A 23634-nucleotide genomic window follows, 5' to 3' on the forward strand; every position below is an offset into this window, starting at 1 on the left:
CGCCATGAGTCAAGTGAACCAGCCTCTAAAAACAAACAGTGGGAGTGATTGTGCCTCTGCCCAGCACCATGTTTTCACAGTTTACACCTGGACCCTGCCAACTACAACCACAGGCCACTACTGTGTCCCGAGCTGCTCATACAGAACAACTAGGGGCGTCTGCACAATCTGGATCTTTAATATATTACAATTTCAAATGATCCGAAATTGCAGGTAGTTGTGCCTTTAAAGCTCAGCGGCTCTAAGTTGCAAACTTTGAGTCCCTCACCCGACTCGAACCGTCCACAGGGCCTTGCTGCTCACACTATCGCAAATATAGCTTCCCATAAATACAACGAGGGAAAATGATATCACAACAACGAGCTGTAGCCGTAGTGACTGCAGGAGAGGTTACATCATTACCTGGCTCAGCATACTGCACTTGTGGGGTTCGCACAAGTGTTAACATGTTGCCACAAAGCTGTTGGGACATACGGGTGGCAGACCTGTCATGCCCTGACAGAAGTGAGTGGCTAAACTTTAAGTGCTGAGTGAGGAGAATGCCAAGGTCCAGTGAGCCCCCGGGGCAATTAAGGAGTACAGATCATACCAGGGACCCAGTGTGTGTGTGTGTGTGTGTGTGTGTGTGTAACAGAGTTGGGAAACTTAAGGAGTTTTGTTGAATTGAATTTTTCAACCATAGGAGTTAAGTCAACAGGTACAAAAAGGCAAGTTCAATCTCCCTTTACTTCTATATAAGTGCAAGAAACCTTGACCCCTGGGAAAGTCCACCATAGCCGTTATTCATAGCCACGTGAAGTGGCGTAAGTCAACAGGCTTTGAGAACACTTTTACACAAACAGCTGGTCAGGCCCCAGTGCTCAACTCTGCATCCTGCGCCGCTCACACGGCACCTGTCCTTCTGCGGCACAGCTCAAATCAATCAAGCCCTATAATCTAGGAAGAAGACTTCATCATTGACTAAAATGTCATAAACCATACTGACAGTAAAAGAATAAAACCATTCCTGAAGCTCGGAGTATGATATTGGGGAACAAAGTTTAAACACAACAGGACTCTTTTTAAAAGTAGCTACCGAGGAAAACTGAGCAACTGGGCAAGCAGGGCCCAGTTATATCTATATATACACACATTGATCAAGTTAAACATGCCTTTAACATCCAATTCAGTGGTGTCATGTGTAGAGTAAACGATATTCTCAAATCAAAGAAGGCGCTCTGATCAAATGTCCACTGCCCTAAAATGGAAAGGTGACAGAGTTTATGGCTGTCAGTAACTTATTAAGACTCACTTTTCCTTGGTTCACATGCAGAAGCATCTACAACCCGAACTGCAGTGGAGGGACAGTCTGCACGCTGCTAACTACATGTAGGTCAGCTGAGGACATACTGGAGCTCCTTGGTCCATTCAACATGGAATTATTCCCATACTGATTGGGGTTAACCTTTACCAGACCCAAACAGACCCACTCACAGATTAAAACTTATCAAACACTAACCTGCCGCAGCAGAGAAATCTTTTGCTTATTGTAGATTTTTAATGCTTCTTAAGTTATAAAGATTATAGCTTGAGCTTTTAAAGGCTTATCGACATACTGTATTAGCACAACAAGGTTATTTAGCTCTTAGGCTTAGGCTGGACTCACCATACCATACCATCCCCCACGATGCTCATCAAAGTTTAACGGGCTCATATAGCAAGTCTCTTCAATAACCCAAGTCCGAAAAAATGTCTCACCCATAACCTGGAGTCGGAGATGGAGTGGACAGGGTTAAATATCTGCAGTGTTCGGTGAGCGTGCAGCTTTAGACCCCTCACTCCATGGGAAACTATTTTCCTTCTATACACTGCACTTTGAACTTGAGACGTGAGCAAACATTGAAATGTTTAACAGGGTTTCCAACAGTTACTAAAACATCTTACATTCCATGTAATTGTACCACAGCAACCAGGGGGAAAAAAGCGAATCACGTGCTCTTTCAGCAAGAGAACATACTCTGCCCTAAGCCACTGTCACAGTGCTGCCACCTTTGGTCTTTCAGGTCTTGTAAGCGCTAGATGAGCCAAACAGCTTGGCACAGTGTCATGCTTAGTTGACAATTTCTCTGGCCTCCAGTGGAGGGTTCGGGGCACAATATTAGCATTAGTTATTGCAAGGGAAGGAAACGATTTAATAAATGGGCCATATTATCAGTGGAAGGGATCAGAGATAGTGAGGTCCGCTATTTCTCTTGGCCAGAAACCAATTCCTCATTGTTTTGCTATTGTAAATCCCAACAATGCAGCATTAATTAGGCAATTGTTAAACACTTGTACAGAAAGTCAAACAAGTCGTCCTAATATTACTGTTGATGAAAAGATTATTTTTATATTATTTATTATGTTCCTGATGAGACACAGCAGCCAAGTGTGACATAGCCGGTGATCCATTACACCCAGTAAGGTATCATTCTGTCAAACTGAGGGGTGAGGATAAAGAAATGCCTGAAGAACAGATCTGTTTGCCAACTACAATGGACAGGTTTGCAGCCAGACCTTGAAATCAATCATCATGGCTGAGGAGGGAGGGAAGTTAATTCCAGCCATTGCGCATGTGGTCAGGTCTGCTGAAGGATTCCTACTGAGACAGACACTGTCCACTGAGGCTTGTGGTCTTGGAGCTCCACTCTAGCAATAAGATTTTGCTTAGCACCAAATGGTCAGCAGCAATTTCCTCAAGTCAAGCCTGGATTTAAGATATTTAGATATTTATCGCTGTTGGTCAAAGGAAATATAAAAGAGCTGCAAATATCGCTTTATTACCAAAATCCAGAGCTATATCTGCTACTCTGCTCCCTGTTTTCCCTATTGTGCCTGCATCGCCTCCCTCCCGTATTCTTTTATTCTGCCTGCCTGCCTATATCAGAGCGGCTGCTTCTGTTGTGCCCTCAAGCACAGGCACAAATTGACATGTTGAATTCTCAACTGGGACATTTAACCCAAGGGATCATGCTCACAGAGAAAGCTTTTATATCCTCTCCCTTTGGAAATTGTTTATGTTCATCACAAGGTGCACTAGGTGGACTTCCTCACAAAGGACCTCAGCGTCCCTTGTCTCAAATCTGCTTCAAGGCTGCAAGCACAAAACCTTTTTCTCTAGAGAGGCAGATGAGAGATTACCAATTTAAGATGGCATATCCCCGCCTTTATTTATATCCCTTTAATCGGGTTTATTACTATTATCACACTCCTCCTCACTGCTGCTCACCTGCCCACCACTTTGCTGCTTCCACTACCATAGTAAGAGACTAGTAGCATTTAATTTACACGACCGCACAAGAGGATCTACAAGAAAACAGACGGGACACTAGAGAAGTACAACTAGGACACTTTAAAGCTATATGTACATGCAGTCAAACCTATGCCTACACACGTACACTTGTCTTTTCAGGTCAGCTCAGTAGAGAGCACTCTGCGATAATGAGCTGCTCCACTTTCATGACAGATGGAAAATGTGCAGCATGCTGATCTCTGCTCCTCCCTTCCCTTCTCCACTCCACTTTGTCCAGCCTGCCCGACCGGCTACCTGTCGGCCCAGCCGCTGCCCCGGCACCGCGTCGTATCAGATGATTGGGACGACTCAACGCGAAGCAGAGCTTCTGGGAGCTGAGGCAGTGGAAAAAGCGCTTCATGCTCCTCTTCATCAATATTGCAGCCTTACCTGGTGAAAGCTAATACTGGCCAACATTTTCCATCTTGTCACTGGAAGAGGATCAGATAGCTTGGCCTGACATGCCAACATTGTTACCTGTGCTAATAATGACGCAAAGCTTGCTTCATTATTCATGGCTACTTTAAAAGAGGAAGAGAAATGTGAAGGGATCGGAAAGCGGTCGATGTTCAAAAGTCCAATTATCAAGTAGGTCAGCAGAAAAGTTGAGAAGCGGCAGAGATGTGAACGCGAGCTCCTCCTTGTGCAACAGTCAAGGCTGGTCTTGAAGTAGTGGGCAAGATAATATAGGGACGGGTATAAATAATTCATATTCAAGCCTCTGCAGCTGGTCTTTCCACCGGCCTAAGATGCAAGTTGCTATGGCCTCTTGCTGGGGTAAAATATGTATACATGTTATATATGTATATAAATATGCTGGGCTAAATAATGTTTCCACAAAACAATTGCAAAATATAGGACTGGGTTATGGCACAATCTTTACATGAAAACAGAGATTGTTCAGTGAAGTTCAGTACATGCCAGGATGCTACCTGCAACTCATATTGGTCAGTAGGAGTGTTGCCATCACTGCTGTGCCTGGGAGAGTGTGTCCGTGTGTAACACTGTCTGGCTGAGGTCAGGCCTGGTGCACATTTAATCTGCTCTGTTTCCAGGCCACTCCAAGGACTCGGACATGTCATGCGTATGTTTTATTCACAAGTGGTCTCAGACTAGTAGGTTGTGAGCATGTCTGCGTAGCTGTTCTGCACCTGCGTGTGTCCTTCAGCATCACAACACAGCTTAAAATCCTCCCAAAATTCTTCCTGAGTTTTATTTGCAGCTATAATATCAACCCTGTTGCATAATCGGACCTTTTCTACCGCATACAAACTTACTCTCACACACGGGCACACTGTGCTCCCACTCCAGTTGCACAACCCTTGAATTTTAGGGATAGAATGGCCTGGTTTCATAAGCAGTCTGCTGCCTACTGGCAGCTGTGCTGTCAGATGAGGTCATCACTTGGGGCGGGCCACAAGCGCAGACAGGACATAATGTTGGACACATTGGTAAAAACCCACCGAGTGTGAATGAGAAAGACTGCCAGAGGTGGCTACAGAGCCGCGATGATCCTGTCCAGGGAGGAAACGAGACCGCCGCGTTGTTTCGGTTTCAAGTCACGTCGCTGCGCTTATGGTGCAGCGATGCACTGAAGTAAACAGGGAACAGAGGACGTGATGATGCTGCTTGTGTGTCGGCGTGTGCGTGCAGGCTGGTATTACTATCAGCTCACTGCCAGGGTGGGGTGAATGGCCTCAGTGCTATCTCTGGAGCACAGCTTGTTTACCCTAATGAACACAACTCCAACTCCACTCCAGCCAATTGCAAAGAGGACATTTGCCTATTGACGCTGCTCCAAAACTGGAAATCTCTGAGGATGTGAATATACATGAGAACAATGCCGGTGCTACTCATACTGGTACGGTGGAGAACTTCTGCGGGCGCTCTCATGCCTGCTTAAACAAATAGCAATGATAAACTGACGCTGATGGCTCTTTCAATATTAGATCCACATTGTTGAACAAGTACAGAAATAATTCTTTGCTTTATTGAAACAGTCTGTTATGGAGCTGAAGAGCACTGCCCCATCAGCTGAACCACTTATTTTGACATCTGTACCAGAAAATAGTTTCAGCTTTCCATGAATGTAAATCAACACCAATAGTCGACATATCCCTGAAGAAGACGTCTGTTAATACTGCACCAGAGTAGAGCATTCAAATCGTTTTATCATAAGGCTAAATCTTCTTTAAATCCCCCCCAAACATGAATTTTTTGGACCAATGGGAAAATGTTAATATGACAGGAGTAAAACACCACCCCGCCCAATGGCGGAGCACCTCGCTTGTTTACCTAAATCTCTGAAATCTCTCCATGAACGTTTGTTCAGCCAATGCGAGAGCCGCAGCGGCGCACAAGGACGAACGTTCGCCTGCGGGTCCACGCTGATGTGGCGCCGCATAAGGATGTGCCGTGGCGTGCGTGTGACCATTACATCATGGCAATCCCTGCGCCACACACAATCACGTGACCTTCTGTCGACATCTCAGGAGCAACGGCGTGCCGTGCAACGAGACGATTTCCTGCTGGCATCCAGCTGTGTGTGTGCGTGTGTGTGTGTGTGTGTGTGTGTGTGTGTGTGTGTGTGTGTGTGTGTGTGTGTGTGTGTGTGTGTGTGTCTTAATCCCTCTGTGCGGTCGGACGTTTTGGCCGGGAAGCAACTACGAAGTGCGACAGACATATATCGGAGTGCGCATCCGCTTTTCGTGTTAATATGTGTGTTCTTAAGTACGAGTGTGTTGATCCTCCTTATTATCCACTGTTTTCTATGTCACCTCTTTAACCTCAAGCTTCCCCAACCCCCTCCTCTCTGCACCCCGCCAAAGCCGCTTTGAGCTTTTTGCTCTGACATCACCGCAGTCATCATCAGTAGGCATGGAACGGACCATTGGGTGAGTAACGTAGGGAGGCTTTACATGCAAATCAGAGCACTTTAGCCCAGCGTTGTCACAAGTGAGTCTCTGAAAGCCCACCCTAGGGCAGAAAACTGAAAAAACACAGCCTGTGTCTCATTTTTAAACTTTCTGCATAAACAGCTGACACTACAACAAACAAAAATGGATGCCGACATCCCTCGGTCGCAGGAGGAACGCTCCAAAAATGTCTGCATCAGCAGACTAAAGCAGCCCTTCTGACTCTGGCTCTCCATCTTTGTGTTCAGTTGTTGTAAGTGAGAGGTCGTGACCTGTGGATGTGTGTTAGAGTCACACGTCTTGACTAAAAAGAGACTAAGTTTGTAAGGGAAACTTTGCAACTGACATGGGAGAGTGTGTCGATGTGTCGGCCTGTCTGACTACATGACACCGCGACATTTTAGCACGCAAGCCGATAGACAGTTTCCACCAGCTCTGAAAACCCATTCATTGCTTATTAAACCTTTTAAACACAGGTACAACAGTGGCAGCTTCACACTTGGTTTACTCACTTTTAAAGGGTACTAAGATCATTTAGGATCAAGCTGTAGATCAAGCATTTATCAAAAAAAAATAGCTAAATAACTGTGACAAATGCCAACCACAATAAATGATTGACACACAAAGCATAACCATAAAAAAATAATCTATGACTAAAAAAGCTTCAAAAAAGAAAGGAGGTGCACATCACAAACACAGACTTGTATGAAGTCTGACCTCTTTCTGTTACGGCAATTTTTTTGAACACAAGCAAAAAAAAAACATGTTATAATGATAATGATTAACAGTATTATCTAAGCCTAACCCTGGATCCTGGAGCATTGTACTGCTGCTGTGGGTCACAACCACTTAAGAGGGTTGGAAAATTCCTGTGTAGTTGATTTAACAGACTTGATAAATTATTTATCCATCTGTACAAACGGAAGAAGCAGTCTGGATGTGAGTGTAAATATTGCCCTGATTATCTAAACATCAGATTGGGAAGCTTTTACTCACAAATTCTACGTTCAGCAGTAAAGTCCTCTGGAGCCCTCCGGCGCTGCTTCTTTCATCTAACCCAAACGTTCTACCTCAAAGTCAGAATATGTTTATGGGTGTTTTGTTTTTCTCCTTCAAATCATGATGAAAAATACAATTAACTGCAATTTGTTTTTATAAGTTAATGTCGGAAACAATCTGTCCTATTACTATAATATCTGTCCCATAATTAAATAAAGATACAGAGCTGCTGCTGCTGCTGCTGCTGCTGCTGCTGGACAATGACAGACGAAGCTTAGGTAAAGTCAGGAAATGCAACGGCATGAAGGTACCAATGAGAAAAATAATTAAACACACACACTCATAGTTAGACAGAGAAACAAGCCATCATTTTAGTTCATGAGTCCATATATTTATCTGTCTCATCAGTGTCAAAAACAGTGCACAGTATATGTAAAAAGTCTGCATCAACAGGACACTTTGTACAGAATGTTCTATTATGAATAGGAGGGAGGGGTTTAATTACGTTAGACAGTTAATTCGCTATAAACGTTTTTACTGTCCGTTAGTGAGTTTACATTCCTTCCATTGTATTCCAACTATTTTCAGATTATTAAATCTGTGAAAACCCCACTTCTTGAACACCTACTGTAAATTCAAACAATGTTTGTCAACACCACAGCCCCATTTGCCTAATTATGTACATGAGTAGCATGAATGCAGGTGCACACAACACAAACACGCCAATGGAAAGAGCTGTATCAACTTCAGGAAACAACAAGAAAAGGTCTGGTCTGATTTGACTTATGTGCTCCATTAACAACATCATTCAGAAACATTGGGATAAAGAAAAGACAGTTTTACTTGTAATGTATATGAAAAAAACAGTCCGTTTTGAGCTGTATTTATTATGCAGCTTAGTTGCTAAGTTAACACAATTAATATTATTATTATTCCCACCAAAGATCCTGTAAATTTGTTTATGCAATCACACAGGAAAGACCACTTACTAAATTTGACCCCAGTAGTCCTACCAACCACGACTATTTTCCAAGCCGCAGTGTGTGTCTCACACTAGCTGACATAATGTTACAGATCATGTGGATGGATGATTCACATTCCTGCTAGGACACCCTTGGCATGATATCACTACAGCTGGGATGCCCCATTATGGAAACCCCTAAAAGTCCCCAGACGTTCCCCTGATAGCTTGACATTAGCCCCCATTCCAGGACGCTAGGCACTGGCTGTGGCCGGGGAGATAAAAATAAACTGCCAAGACGCCACACCGGTCCCGATGACATGCGTCTCCATGGAAACCTGATACGACAGGTTGTCGGAGGTCAGAGGTTGGATCGTAAGAGAATCATGTGAACTTGGGGACGTGGAAGGGTGCAGGGACTGGAGGGGCAGAGAGGAGAGAGGGCCACTCAGCTGCAGAAAGGAAAATCCCCTCAGTGAGACACACGAGAGAGGCACAGAGGACGTCTTCTCACTTTCTGCCTCTGCCCTCCGCTATCACTCACTTGGAAATATAAACATGAGCTTTGCAAGTCATTAAGTCATTAAGCCAGCAGGGGTTTTCGGCTGGACATTTTCAGTTACTGTGCGTATAACCAAAAATAGAAGCCATCCCCTCCGTCTTGCTGCTGTGCTGCAGCTGTTTCTATTTGTATTTCTTTGAAATAACAGCATGTGCTGCTTACATCAACATCTGCTTTGGCTAGGCATACAAAAAATAATAAGTAAACAACAACAATTGCTTTTCAAATGTGCCATACCCATCTGGACATGCCACACAGCTGGCCATGCCATGATTACCAATGTCAGTGTGCTTTGGGCTCTCCTCCCTCTGGAATACAACCTAGAGGCTCTGGTTTTACTTTGGCTCATGATTAGTTTAGGAAAAACCTGATGCAGCGGGGATAAATCCCTCCTACTCCCCATGTGATGGAAAAAGAGGACACAGCAGGAAGTGACAGACACTGTAAAGGAGATGGGGGGGAACTACAGTCACGAAAGAGGAGCTGAAGGTGTGACCTATGGGGAAACCCCAGGCCACAAAGCGCTGCCTTTTGGTCGTACATGCATGCTGTCATCACCCAGCTGATGAATATCTTGAACCTGTGACCCCTTTGCAAACACAATCAGACTACGCTTTCAATTTTTGAATGCAGGCAAAAACCCAGACTGTTTATTTACAGGAGTTTAAGCAGACGGGACTACAACAATAATTAATACATTGGGCAATATCATGTCAAACTTTCATTTTTAGTATTTAGTTCCCTTCAATATTGACTGATTTCACGATTACTCTCTGTACTGGCAAACATGAGAATAACAGCACAGAAAGAGAAGAAGGCTTTCATTCAGTGTTCAGGTAAAGTCATAAGCGTTTGTCAGCGTGGGCACAAAATCTAAACGTACAAAAGCCGATAATGAAACAGTGTTTGAAGCTCAGAAGTTCACTGACAGTCCATTTGTCTGTGTTGCTGCAGTAAAGAGTTTGTGTTGACGTCTGAGTAAAGGAGAACAAATCTATTCTTCAACTTATTAAAATGAAGTCATTGTCAAGCAAATCCTGTGAATCAATTCTGCAAAGCTTCAATATGCCTTAATTCTTACTTCATCAAGTTGCAATCCTGAGTTGACTGTGCAGTGTTATTAGTTCATGCCTCAGGGATTTATGAAATACGTCAACCAACAAACCCATAAGTCAGAGGTTTAAAGCTTTTTTTTGTAAAATTACAGCTTACACACATCAAACCATCTTTTCTCACATCAGTGCATTCAAATGCATGTTATATTACTTCCATACAGGCGAACCAATTCAAGTGCAATAACTGCCAGACTACAAGTATATGAAAATTATTGATACTGTACATACAGTAACACCATTCTTTTTCATTTCCATAAATTAACACAAGGTCGAACTCTTATTCCTTCTCCTAACTCCTCACTCAATTTATGAATGCTTCTGCGTTGGGAGTGCTTGTCTAAAAACTTCAAAGAAGATGGCTGCGCATGGAGGGGAGGGGTCTTCATCAAGCGAGTGCCTGGAGGTGTGAATGACTGTAATAGTAGAGGCCATAATTCCTTTGACACTGCAGGTCTCTGGTGTCTACACACAGAAACACTTAAATTGCTTGTATTGTGGGAACAAAAATAAATGTCTGTGCTGAGCTGCTAAATATAATCGTCATACATATGCAAATATGAGACACTATAAATATTTACACTCTGAAATACAGAAAGAGCGAATTATTATGCAGAGCGCACATGCCCAGGAGCCCAATCTTTATTTATTTACATGATCACAAGGAAACGCTATTCACGCATTATCTAAACAGGATGATTCAGGGTTTAGTCTGATTTGATGGTATTGCAGATTCTCCAAAACGCATTTATACCATTTAATGAACAGCCTACAATAGTTCAAGCACTTGGGGTTCTGCTAGTGTTACCGTTGAAGGCACGTTTGTGCAAACCTGCAGAATAGGAGATGCAATGATTCTGTAGGTAGAGGTGAACAGGGAGTGATGGTCAAGCATCTACAGTGAGAGGTGAACACCTTTGCGTCTGTTTTAGCCCAATCCGTCACTCTCCCGCAGGCCCAGTCCTCACTCATTATAAGACCAAGGTTACTAAATGCAGCACTGCACAACTTCTCCTCCTTGCACATACAGTATGAAGGTGTCCATTCAGCAGCATGACTCATGTTTCTGTGCTGAGTAAAACTACAAAGGTCAGAAGCAAACAAAGGCCAAAACAACAGCCCTACTTATTCCTGGTGTATAGGCTTTAGTTAGGCATTCTACTGTATTCTGTGCTGCTCTTAGTCATCTATTGACCAGAATGCACAGTCACTGCCTGCCCACACAGGCTCAGTAAATGACTCTGCTTTGTGGCCTTTTTGGGATAGTGGGATGCAAAGTCCACATTGTCTACATGAAAAGGTTCATTTTAGTACGAGAGGTACGACTTGCTGATGAATGATAACGGAGTGTCAGTAATAAATCTTTGGCTTACCATTTGCAAGCATTTCAATCTTGCTGTAGTTTTGTTTGCAACTAGAAGGATTTGTTGGCCAGCTGACCAACCACTTGACTGAAATGAACCATCTCAACAATTACTGGATAAGTGCCATGAATGGCTGTATAGATATTCACGGTTCTCGGCTAATTTAAGCTTGTAGCTGCATAGACATCCACATGTACCAAGCAAGATCCAACCCAAGCCCTTCACAAACTATTACTAACTGAAAAACTACATTTCCACATGCAACATGCACACAACCCTGAGGAAAATGACTGAACACTTTAAATTGACCAATTTCAATTACACTCATCATGTTCTTGAGCATGAGGTCAAAATGTGCAGTACAGTGATACAGATGAGGCAAAGTAGAACTCCTTCTGCGTTGATATTTAAAATGATTCGAGAGGCCTATTTTCTATCATTTTATGTAACAGTCAGCGGAAAATCATTAAAACAACGTTTGAAGTATTTTTGGTTCCAGGCATGAAAAAAAAAACAACACAACACATTACCTCAGAGACGCCAGCATGATGTAAAAACAAGTATGCATGAATAAATAATGAAAATTGATTAACATGCAGCAAATGGAAACTCTATATGGCAGATGTGATTTTCAGAGTTGTTAAATGGCTCTGCCTTTTCTCCTGCTCAGTGTGTAACCTTTAACAAGGTTACTCTCATGATAGAGCAGTGAATTTCGCAAAAGGAGCACAACTTTTCAACTCGTGCAATTAGGAGAAAAAATCTAAAATATAAAAGCATGACTCAGAGTCACTGTACAAGTTGAGAAAGTACCTCTGCTAGAGCGAGAGAGTGGGAGGACGTAAGAAATCATGCGAGTCTGAGGCACATTAAGCTGCATTAAAAGACAAGGGAACAGAAAGTGGCACAGAAAACATTCACACATATACACAAACAGTCTCTGAAGCAGAGTAGCTCCTGTCTCTGTCACATTCACTGACTGATTTGATCACACACACGCACGCGCGCGCGCGCACACACACACACACACACACACACACACACACACACACACACACACACACACACACACACACACACACACACACACACACACACACACACACACACACACACACACACACACACACACACACACACACACACACACACACACACACACACACCTCTTTGCTAGACTAAAGCCTTTTCTCGGCTTGTGACAGCCCAGCGCAGGCCTTTTGGTCCTTGTGGCATGTTCCCCTTATTGGTCGGCCCTGCAACAGCCTCTGGGGACCCGCAGGGTTGTGAGGATGAAGTGGCTGCTAAGAGACTGAGTCACAACATGCACCGCTCTGAGCTCACAACATCTCCCATGCACACCTGTGACAGCTACATAAAGACAAGCAGACAGACTCAAGACAAAGCCAGTGCTCTCAGTTTTTAACTAGATTCAGGACTGTAAGAATCATGTTACCTAACTCAGCAGTTATTTAACTGACTAATAATTAACGGCTTTTAGTACAATATTGGTGGTTGCCTAAATGACAAATGAGCAAATTAATTCTTTATCAATAGCCAGAAAATCATAATTTCTTTGTAAAAGGGACACTTTCGTGGCTGCAACCAATAGTTGAGGAGTTGAAGTTGCTGTTTTCTTTTCTTAAACAGAAGGGAGTGTTTTAGAGTGCGTTTGCCTTAAATGAGATTATCTCAAGGTGTTTTTGCATTGTCAACTGTCCTTTATTCATTGAGCTGTAAAGAAAAAGTGAAATGATGGCAGGATGGCACTCACAGGAACAGTGTACACAGAGTGGTGAGGCACAGATACAGTAGACCCAATCCTTTTCTCTCTCTGCCATTTCCTATTCCCCCTTCCATCCAAACAAGCATGTTGGAGCTGCAATTATGGGAAGGAAACCATGTATTTATAGACGGGCGAGGATCAACGGCGGAACAACTAGTTGTGTGGCACGGGAGGCGGATATATTTAACATGCTGTGATGTCAACACGTGGCTGGTACGTTTCCATGGTTTCTCCTTCGAGACAGGGCGGGCACTTTCTTATCAGTGCGCTACAGACACAGATGAGGCAATAAGAGAGCCGGACAGACGGATAGACAGGCAGACGGACTGACAGACTGAAGGGCACCAGTAAGAGAAAATAAAGACAGGGGTGTGAGAGTTTAAAAAGGGAAACACAAATAACATTTCAACATAATGGACAGGCTGTGTAGGACATTGTTTGCCTCCCACTATACACCATTCATTGACCATGAACTGACTACCAGTAAAAGCTTTCCATCACCTTAGGAAGACTGTTAAATGTTACTATTTACTACTTTCTTTCTTTACTTTCTTTCTTTCTTCCAGCTCTGCCCCTTCCTCTGCCTTTTAAGGTTATCTCAGATGCTACGTGCCGTCTGATAAAGGTTAAGGAGCCTTTTAGCTGGCAGCACCTTCAGTATCCAGCTTGTTTGGCATCTCACAGCCTCCAAGGTGACAATCCCCTGTCACCCCAGCTGAGAAAATATAAAGAAAACATGATCCACTCACGACATACGCCGACTTATTATCAACACTTTTAGTTTTCATTCAGGGAATAGACTGTTAAAATGTACCATTAAAGCATTTTAAAGTCTTGATAGATCGTGCCAACAGCTTACAACTGATACAAAACAGCTGAATAGGTGGTGCTCAAACAACACTGTTCGCAGCACATTCCTTATTTTGAATCTGTTGATTTTGCAGAGTACACAGTGATGATGGCAGCTGATGGTGAAGATACACTCCACAAAGCTGACTGCAGCAATGACCCCAACCCATTAGCTATTTTAGCGAAACTATTCAAGACTTGCCCTGCATGAAATAGCTGTGTGTAACTATGTTTAATAGGCCTACAGTATGTGTCAAGGCGGTTGTCATGCCTGCACATTATGTATTCCATAATACCAGTGACAGATCCCTGAGAGTCTGAGCCAAGGCTGTGATATCTACAATAGCGCACTGGCTGTGTGGATTAAGCTCAGATGGGCAATAAACCAAGCAAGGGGAGTGGAAAGAGACCGAGGGAGAGGCAGCGTCAGAAAGAAGCAGAGAGCAATAAAACCTCCAAAAAGCAGCGATTAGCTAAAGCGCCTTAACCTAACTGGTTTCATTAGGAAGACACAACAGAAAATGAGAGGTGTCATACTACAGCTGAGGATGCTAGCATTGCTACAGGAGAAACAGCAGGCAGACTCACACATATGGAACAAGATCATTTCCTTTTGTGTGTCCTGCCTTTTCATGCAAACGTTCCCATGAAGTCCCCCGTATTGACAACATGCTGGACCGTCCTGTCTCCTGGTATGTTTAAAAGCCCTGGACTTTCTGTAGATGCTATCTTTTCAATCTATTACCACACACAGTGTGAGAAATTAAACCATGCCAAGACATTAACAGCTTCTAAAGTTTGTTATTATATGAAAACACAGCTTTGGCAGAGATTGATGTTCTTGAAGGGGGGCATCTAAATTAAGGGTAATTCAAGTTCTCTTTCTTGCCAATCACTTTCCTGTCAGCACTGCGCTCCATTTCTATCTATAACCTCCTGCTCAGCCTCGGTGACATGACTCTTATACACAATTATGTCACACTGGCTACTCAGGGTGCCCTCAAACAGGAGAGGACGGAGAAGACAAGGGTGAGTAAGGGAGAGTAGACGCAAACCTAGAACCGAATACTACAGGAAATGAGATTGTAGGGTTAAGTTTGTGTTTTCATACTTGTAATGAGAGCATCATCAAAAATAAATAAGGTTATAAGTAGATAAAAGAAGCGTGGCAGAGTAAATCAGGACAGAAGAGTGAAGAGTAGAGTAAGTGAATGAATGTTGGAAAGCAGCCATGGTGAGTGATTCACATCTATTTTCCACCAGCAGGCAAATGAATCGCACACTCAATAGAAAAAAAGTCATCTCAAAATAGTTTTCACCCCATTATGTATGCATGTGCGCCTTTTTCTCCCTCTGTGAGACAAAGGGCACACATCAAGGGCGTTTTATTACCAGCCACGTGAGTCCCATGCGCTGTTGATACAAAAATAGATCATAAGTCTCCAGTCAAGCTTTGAGTCTGTTCTCCATAAATGCTGAACCATAAATAAAACGTTAACTTTGCTGCAGAACTGAAAAGAAGAAAGTGAAGAAAACGTGAATGCAAACGTGTTGAGTGGCAGGACCTTAAAGGTTCTATTTAGAGAACTTCATGAATAAGACAGTTGTGTGTTCACAGGAATGTTCTGCGTATTCCACGACGTTTGAATTGACGACATGCACACGCATGAGGGCAGAGATGCTTAGCTGAAAAGTAAAAATTAACAGACTCTAAAAGTAGATCATTCAAAGAATATTACAACACATGTTCACAGTATATATTCATGCATGTGTGCATTTAACTACATGAACACACTACAATAATAACAATTTGGGCGTTTCAGTGGCATGAGTGGACATTTTTTCTGTCTAAGGTCTCAGACAGCAGCGAGCTAAATGTCTTATGTAAGGATGTTGTTAAAGTCAGAGGATAATTGGGCTGATGAAGCTGACATTTGGAGCCTAGAGACGAGGGTGTGGTGAGTGTGCGGGAGGGGTGTGTAGTGGAAAAAGATGTAATTACTTTGCATGTTACATATAGTAGAAGTGAGAGTTATATCCGTGTTAATACTGGTGCCATTCGACACCAACCGTCACTGGAGCAAAAATAGAAAACAGTAAAATGGACATAAATAGACACAATTTTACAGCAGCTAAAAACAGACTGAACACACCTTGAATGTTTTGGGATATGTGAATATGAACCGTGCGTCATTGATAGGCTGCAGGAGATTTGATTTCATTATCTTCTGCAGGTAAAGTGTCAATGTTAAATAAGCATCCATAAACTGTGCAGACATTCTTGCATAATAACCACCATAAGACTCTGCGCGCACCTTTGTGTCACTAAATGATAAACCTCTGCAGTATCTGCAGTTTATTGCAAACGTTAGCTGATTCAACAGCGGGGTTCGCCAGCAATTGTGCAGTACAGCTCGCTGAAAAGTGTGACCTGTGATGAATAATTCAGATATACAGCTGTGAATGATTTGTGGCTACATAGCGAGACAGGCATCCTTATGTTTGTAGGATGACCCATCATGGGAGCGTAGTGGAAGCTGCACTTCAGCCAAACAAATGTATGCAAGATGCAAATGAATCTGCATGTGGCACGCTTGCAAAGCATTGATAAAGTATGCGTGCGCTGTGATACAGCATGTGCACACCAGCGTGCGCATTATTACACATCACTGTATCTGGGGCATGCGAATGCGCTTGCACAGCTCTGTTTGCCACACAAATGCGAGCATGCACTCCAAAACACACTTTTTCATTTAACACAAGCCTCGGATTCAATTTACGCATTTGATGCTCAAACGAAAGAGCATGAATTACATCAGTCATCCGGAGGAGTTGTTAGTTGGCTTCTGCTCAAACTGGGCTCATTAGTGAAAAGACTTTAGCTAAGGCTCAAATTTACTGTAGCAACAGAGAAAGAAAGTGACAAATCCAGACAATAGCCACTAAATTGCGAAGGCAGCAGCAGCACACAAAAAGAAACAATGGCTCTGTTGGTCACAAACATCTGTTGGACATAATTCAACGCCAGCACTCGCTTACCATAGAACACATTTGTTAATTGAAAAGTTTCTGCTTTTAAGCAAACCACTTAGTACATTCAACTAATGCCTCTACGTATGAGCGTGGGCCCCACTCAAATGTAAAACTGTCCACACATCCTTATTAAGTATGTAACAATAGCATTTAGCCCCCAAATAAAGACTGACAGTTACATTAGCTGGCTGTACAATATGAGCCCAGGCTCAGGGAGGGAGACAAGAATTGAATTATTGAATGTTATCAGCATTATGCCAATTGCTGTTATGCCTTATATTAAATGTTGATTAAATTAACATCATTCAAATAATGATTTTTTGAAACTCAGAGTACAAAGTAATTTCTTTTCCTTCCTACTGCAAATGTTTACTCCGCTTATGCAGATCCCCTTAATTAGTAGGACAAGATTTAAAAGAAAAATAATGTAATATATTGTTTGTTTCCTAACTGTTTTACAGTATACAATTTACTTAATGGACTGTGTGTGTTGTGAAGTAAATGTGGGTGTCTGTTTGAAAGGCAGAAATGTACAGTATTATCCCTGAAGGGACAGTGTGATGTGATTATAATGAGACGTGAAAACCCCATTAAGTCACAAACCGCCTACGATCTTGGCAAACTCGCATTAGCGTCACAAGAGAAGAACAAACACACACGCGTGCATTGGCGGGCAGAGCTACAAACGCATTAGACATGCAGCCCACTCCGACGCCCCCTTGCTACGTTCAAAAGCGGCCGCCCTTCTATGATCCATGTATGTTCACTGACATGAATGGCACAACAGCTCCACAACATGCAGTCACTGATGCCGGGAAGTTCCACATCTCTCCTTCCTCCTGATTCGTTTCCATCACTGCTCAGTCACAAGCAAGCGTATAATGGAAGGCAGTGTGGCCTGATTTTTTTTCCCCGTGTCTCACATTTGTCTGCTCCAGTTCTTGGTAGCGCTGCGGCACGGAGTCCTGCTGCTTTAGCGCTGATGTTACAACTAGCAGTCTGAGCTCGCACTAGGCCTCGTTAGCTAGGACTCTTGCTTTTGTACTTGTTAGCGGTCATGGCTTTGGTCGGGTGTTCCAAGTCAGTGTGTAATCTGAAATTAGCAAACATTCTAGTACACACGCAGAACCCCCCTAATGATAGTGGTTTAGCATCGTAATAAATAAATCTTCTATTGAACATTTACAAAATACGACAAATGTGTATATCAAAATGAAAGAACATTGAATCGTTGGGGAAGAAACGCTGCATCTGCTGCATCTGTGCTCTTCTTCTCCCACTGCGCTGCTTTTTGCTGTTTTCACACCCTCTTTGCCTCTTTATCTCTCACTCAGTTCTGCTCTCGCTGCGCCCTACCTGTACCCTCATAATGGTCAAGTAGCCGCAGACGCTGGGTGGGAGGCGGATGTGAGAACTGAGCACAGTCAGAACCAATTTTTATCATCTCCTCCCGCAGCCCCACTGACACTGGCCCTCGCTCCAAACTGCTTCCAATCTCCACCACACGTCCACACATGCACGGTACAGGCTCCTTTTAAAATGTAATCTGTTACGGATTACTGAGCACCCGCTCGAGATTTGACCCAGCAATATAATCCTTTGTGTTGATCTAACATAATCTGATTTCTCTCAATTACTTTGTCTCCAAAACACATGGAATATGATGCTAAATGAACAATGTACGCTGGTTACAGACTCATTGAAAGACCAAAGTTTGTGTATACTGATGCTCAAACCCATGACCAAAGATTATTAAACACGCCCAGTCATCGGTGTCTCTAATTTTCCATTTGTGCGTAAGCATTAAAGTGACCAACTCAGATTACTCGATTCATGGTACCTTCACACACACCAGACACACTCGTACCCGACACCACCCACTGTCTCTCTCCTGCAGTGATGTTTTTATCATCTCCCCTGCACACCAGGAGCTGTCTTGAATTTGTTCTCCACTATGACTTCTATCTGACAGCTTGACGACGTGAATCGCTGCTCTTTATCTCCCTGGGCCTGAGGCGAATCAGAGGAAGACGGAGCGCTTCTAATCTTAGCATGACCACTTTGTAAACTTGTATGAAACTTAAGAGCAATTAAGATGTTCGACACATTTAGAGCAACGAGTTTATATCTCATCACTTCATATGCTATCATTTTTTGATTATCATGGCCCTGCGGGTAAACATGGACATTAATTATGACCGAAGCCACCCCTGGATATGAACTGGTATTATCTGACAGGCCGCGACCCTTTTGGTTCGACTTAAGCATAAATAAGAAAGCAAATCTCTCAAAGTGTGAAAATACAACATTTTTTGCGGCAGATAATGTGAAATGGTTAAGATGTCACTGGTAACACTTAATTTCATCATGTAATTTCAGCGGCATGTGCTTTTGTCTGGAGGGTTTTTACACGATGTGATCAAATATTTTTCATTATGGTAATAGATACCGTACACAAATGTCACAGCCCATTTCGATGTCTCGCAGAACTTCTCTAAAGTTCAAAGCTGACATCAAGAGCTAAACTGTCAGAATACAAAGCATTTGGCTGGAGCTGCGTTCATTCCCCAGCCTGGGGGGAAACATGAATATTAACTGAGTATTTATAGCCCACCCAACATTAGAAAAAATATTTAACACACACATAATAGACAATATGATTGCAACCTGTATCTTCTTGCCCGAGGCTGCCCTCTTAGCAGAGGCTGTGAATAAGCAGCTCGAAACATGACATCAAAGCATTTTTAAAGCAATTTATAATTTTCCCCTATAATCGGTATGTGTGCCTTTCTTGTGTAATAAGCTGAGTTACAGGGCATATAAGAAAAACAGAAATTGCGTCAGCAGAAATGAGATGGATTAAGCCTCTTGGACACTGAAGCTGAGCAGAGCTTTACAGCATCATCAGTGTTTGGCTGTAATGATACAGATGACCTTCCTAGGTCTACAATCTATTGATCTGAACTTCCAACCAATTCCAGACCAGATAGGAGTCTATAACAGTGCTCTGGTAATGCAATATGCCATGCATGTCCCTCATTTGTCATGATAACCAGACTTAGATGAGTTAAATATAGAGGCTTCCGGTTTAGCAGAGGAGGGTTTTAAGGTCTATTCTTAGAATTTAGAGCTGGTTTATGCACAGCAGCATGCAAGCTGCCCTCTGTACCAACGCACATCGTCACACTTCAGGAAATCACTATGTATTTCACTTTGTTTAATTTGGATATGATATCAAAACTAAGACACAATATCTTTTTGCCAGAATAATATACTGTAGCTGACTGATACTCACGCAGGAGAATACTAATACTGTACATCATCAATCCATCATTTAGAATAGGTAGCTAAGACACAACAACATATGTCTGCTAATGAAGATATATATTTCGACGTGTATATAATAAAAGGTTACAGTATTGTAGCTAATGCATCACTAGTATACAGTAAATGCATCACTAGTATACAGTATTTATGTGCTGACTCCAGTTCAGCCACATGTCTGCACAGCCTTCTGACTCTTTGTATCTGGTGGTGTGAGATCTAAATTTATTGTCCGCAATAATATTTTGAAACAAGGCCAAACTAATAGTTGTTAGATGCTAAAACACATTGGAAATCTGCTTTGGCTAAATTAGAAACAATAACGGCAAACAGTCAAGGAGCAAAGCAGCAAGCAGGAAATGCTAGCAAGCTGTAAAATAAACAGTCAATCGATCACTAACCATGTTATAGAGTAATCATTTGCAATGAACAAACAGCAAGATAGTAAAAACACTCGCAGATAAAAGGCTCTTAAATGCGGCCAACACTACACAAGGTTGGGCAGTAATTTAAACCAGAAGCTGAGACAGCAATTGGGAATTCACCCAAGATAGCCAAAAGCGCTAAGTGGGTAGCACGGCAGGGAAATAAATCTGGCTACTCACCTAGAAAAATAACCGGACACTAACGACCAATTAGACTGAGCATGGTAAGAATAGCAGATTGACAAACAACGTCCAGTGACAGGTGTTGTAGTGAGGCGCTCACACTTCAACATAGGAACCCACCAACACAACACGCTCAAACACTGGGGCTCAGGTGTTTCTGGGACTTGCTTACACACTTGCCATGTGTCTCACTGTCTCCCTTGCCAACAACACACAACACGCACACAAGCCGAGGACAAAAGCGCACACACTCATGCAGCCTGGAGGCAGGTCTGGAACGCACACAGGCCCGCAAACATGCATGTAAGCGTTACACACACTGACACCACTATCCTCTGGCCTTGAATGCTGAAATGTGTACAGGGAAGTGGTGTGTGTATCGTCTGCATGTGTGTTGACAGACTATATGCTTAAAACTGACACCACCCACACTCTACCAGTGACAGCAGGTTTCATCACAAGGCCCAGACCTTGTGAACTTATAAGGTAAACAGTGTGTGGGGAACAAAACAATTTGTCATGGACGCCTTTTCACACAACAATCCACAGGATAGCATCTGCATCTTACCCATAGTTTACTCACACAGGCAGGACGTGTAGCAGGTCTGATTATCAACAATTAATCCTACCGGCAATTCAATTTGAAATCACTGCGAGTATGTGGACACAATGGCCTTCGCAGTGGATTCAATATTTCAGTGATAAAACTACAGATTTCTTTACTTGACCTGCATTTAAGACACTTCAGACATTCTCTTTCTCTGAAAGTCAGGATTTGTGGTGAACAGATGCAGGAGGAAACGTCTCTTGCATTGCTCTGCAGCGAAGTCAGGGTGTAACATTAGCTAAGGCAGTGGCTGCTGCTAGCTAGAGACCTGATGTGTTGGTAATTAATTTTCCCTGACATAGTGAAAGCAGGTGGGGAGGGGTGTTTTTCTAAATTGACAATACCAGCTGTCAGAATGCCAGGCACCTCAACTCTAGCTCGGTCCCTATCCTTCTGTTTTCAGGACAAAATGTTCCTGGTTATGAATGAAGTCAGAAGACGTATGGTGAACATTCATTCAGTTTTTGTGTGCCATACAATTCACAAGCACTAGAAACTACTACACAACTAAAGCTCAGGATGAAGTAATCTCACAATGTTCTACAGATACTGTGCAGCATGTGTGTCTTCGTTGTATGGGGCATATAGGAGGTTGAAAGGTTGGATCAGATCACTGTAAATTTGGATGGGATTTATAGTGATGCTGTTTTCTTTTTTTTTTTCCAGTGATGTCCCTACAGATTTATAATGCTGCATTTAATTCTTAGAAGACCTAAGACCACTATGACCTTTGATACAAATCCATATTTCTACACAATGTCACTGTGAACTGTTGTAATTCATCCTATTTGACAACAAAGCCGACAATGCAGAGTGATAGACACAGTGTATAAACGGGAATGAAGGAGTGATGGGGGAGAGAAAGACAAAAAGGTTGATCTATTTCAGGACTGGTAATCTGTCTAGAACGCCCAATGCCAGTGACGCTGCATGTGTCTTTACATGTCACCGTGATGCTGTGAAGGAAATAGCGGCGCACTCAGTGGTGGGGATGAGGTAGAAAGGGAAACAGATCGAAGAAGTCAATGGATGCAGCTGTTTCTCTTAGCATGGTCTCACTTCACAGGCCTGCAGGGCAGCAGACGTTTGCGTCCGAATGAGGGCAGAGCATGATCCAGTCTACAGCTGCATGCAGCCATAAACAGCACAAATACTGTATAAGTGTGTATAACATGTACAGCTACTGTACCATGAATTTCTGTGCACCGAGGTATTTGAAGTCAGCTGACATTAAAACAAAAGGTAGGGGGACAAACAGCGGGTGGTCGGAGGTCGACGTGTGCGACAGGTGAACTGTGAACCTTTGGTATTCTCACATCAAGAACATCACTGGCAAGGCCTGCAGAGAATAACTGCTAAGAATAAAATGTGGAGCGTCTCCCCTGGTGGACAGTCTGTGTAGGAAACAGAAAACGTGGACACAGAAAGTGACATTCAACAGCGTGTGACTTGGATCAGGACTGCTATTTTTATAATTAGCACCACACACAGCATGTCATTAGTTTAGCTTCATTTAACAGTTAATCTTTGGATTAAAGGTTGTGCTTATTTGTAAACTAGCTAATTAATCTTTTAAGTAACTGCCCAATAAATACTAATTAAATTCTTCTGTCAGACATGCTAGTGCAAGTTGTAAAAACACTTAAAAAATAGAAACATTATTCTCAATGAAATAAATATTTATGCCACTGTCCTTTTATTGTGAGGTTAGATGGCCCAGGAATTCTTATTTGAAATGCTTAAGTACAGCAGTTGTGTTTGTGATTTTACTTTTTGCCCTTTTTGGGATAAAGACCCTTTTCCAGCATGCCAAATGTGCCATAATTAGGGATGAATATAAACACTGTGATGAAGCAATGTACTCCACACAAACCAGTGATTACGTCAATTAGGTAAACGCAACATTTCAGCAGACAGACAGTATTTCAGGATAATAATGAGGGTCATAGAGCAAGGTTTACATCACAACCCAAGGATGGCATCAAAGTGCCACTGCTTCAATTAGCAACGGCTAAAACTGTGAAGAAGTCGTTTCTTTATCTTTCACAATCCATCTCCCAGTACTGATTCTGATCTAATCTAGAGAAGCTTTCACTGGGAATCAGTGCACTACACCCTGCACATCTCTAGAGTGGATCTACAGTGTACGAAAATGATCATGCTCATCCAAGCATTTAAACCAGATTTCCTGACCATGGTCCTTA

At 42.7% G+C, this 23634-nt stretch overlaps 1 protein-coding gene and 1 long non-coding RNA gene across 3 annotated transcripts in view; one reads left to right on the forward strand and one right to left on the reverse strand.

Moving 5' to 3' along the window:
• The window catches only part of atp2b1a (ATPase plasma membrane Ca2+ transporting 1a), an 80704-nt gene that overhangs the window by 51531 nt on the left and 5539 nt on the right, over positions 1–23634 (reverse strand). The window lies entirely within an intron of this gene.
• Positions 13426–14643, forward strand: LOC129604549 (uncharacterized). The gene is made up of 2 exons (XR_008695547.1): positions 13426–13701; positions 13954–14643. It is a non-coding gene; the product is annotated as an uncharacterized LOC129604549 (long non-coding RNA).

The sequence above is a fragment of the Betta splendens genome, chromosome 9, assembly GCF_900634795.4.
Source record: "Betta splendens chromosome 9, fBetSpl5.4, whole genome shotgun sequence".
NCBI lineage: Eukaryota > Metazoa > Chordata > Actinopteri > Anabantiformes > Osphronemidae > Betta > Betta splendens.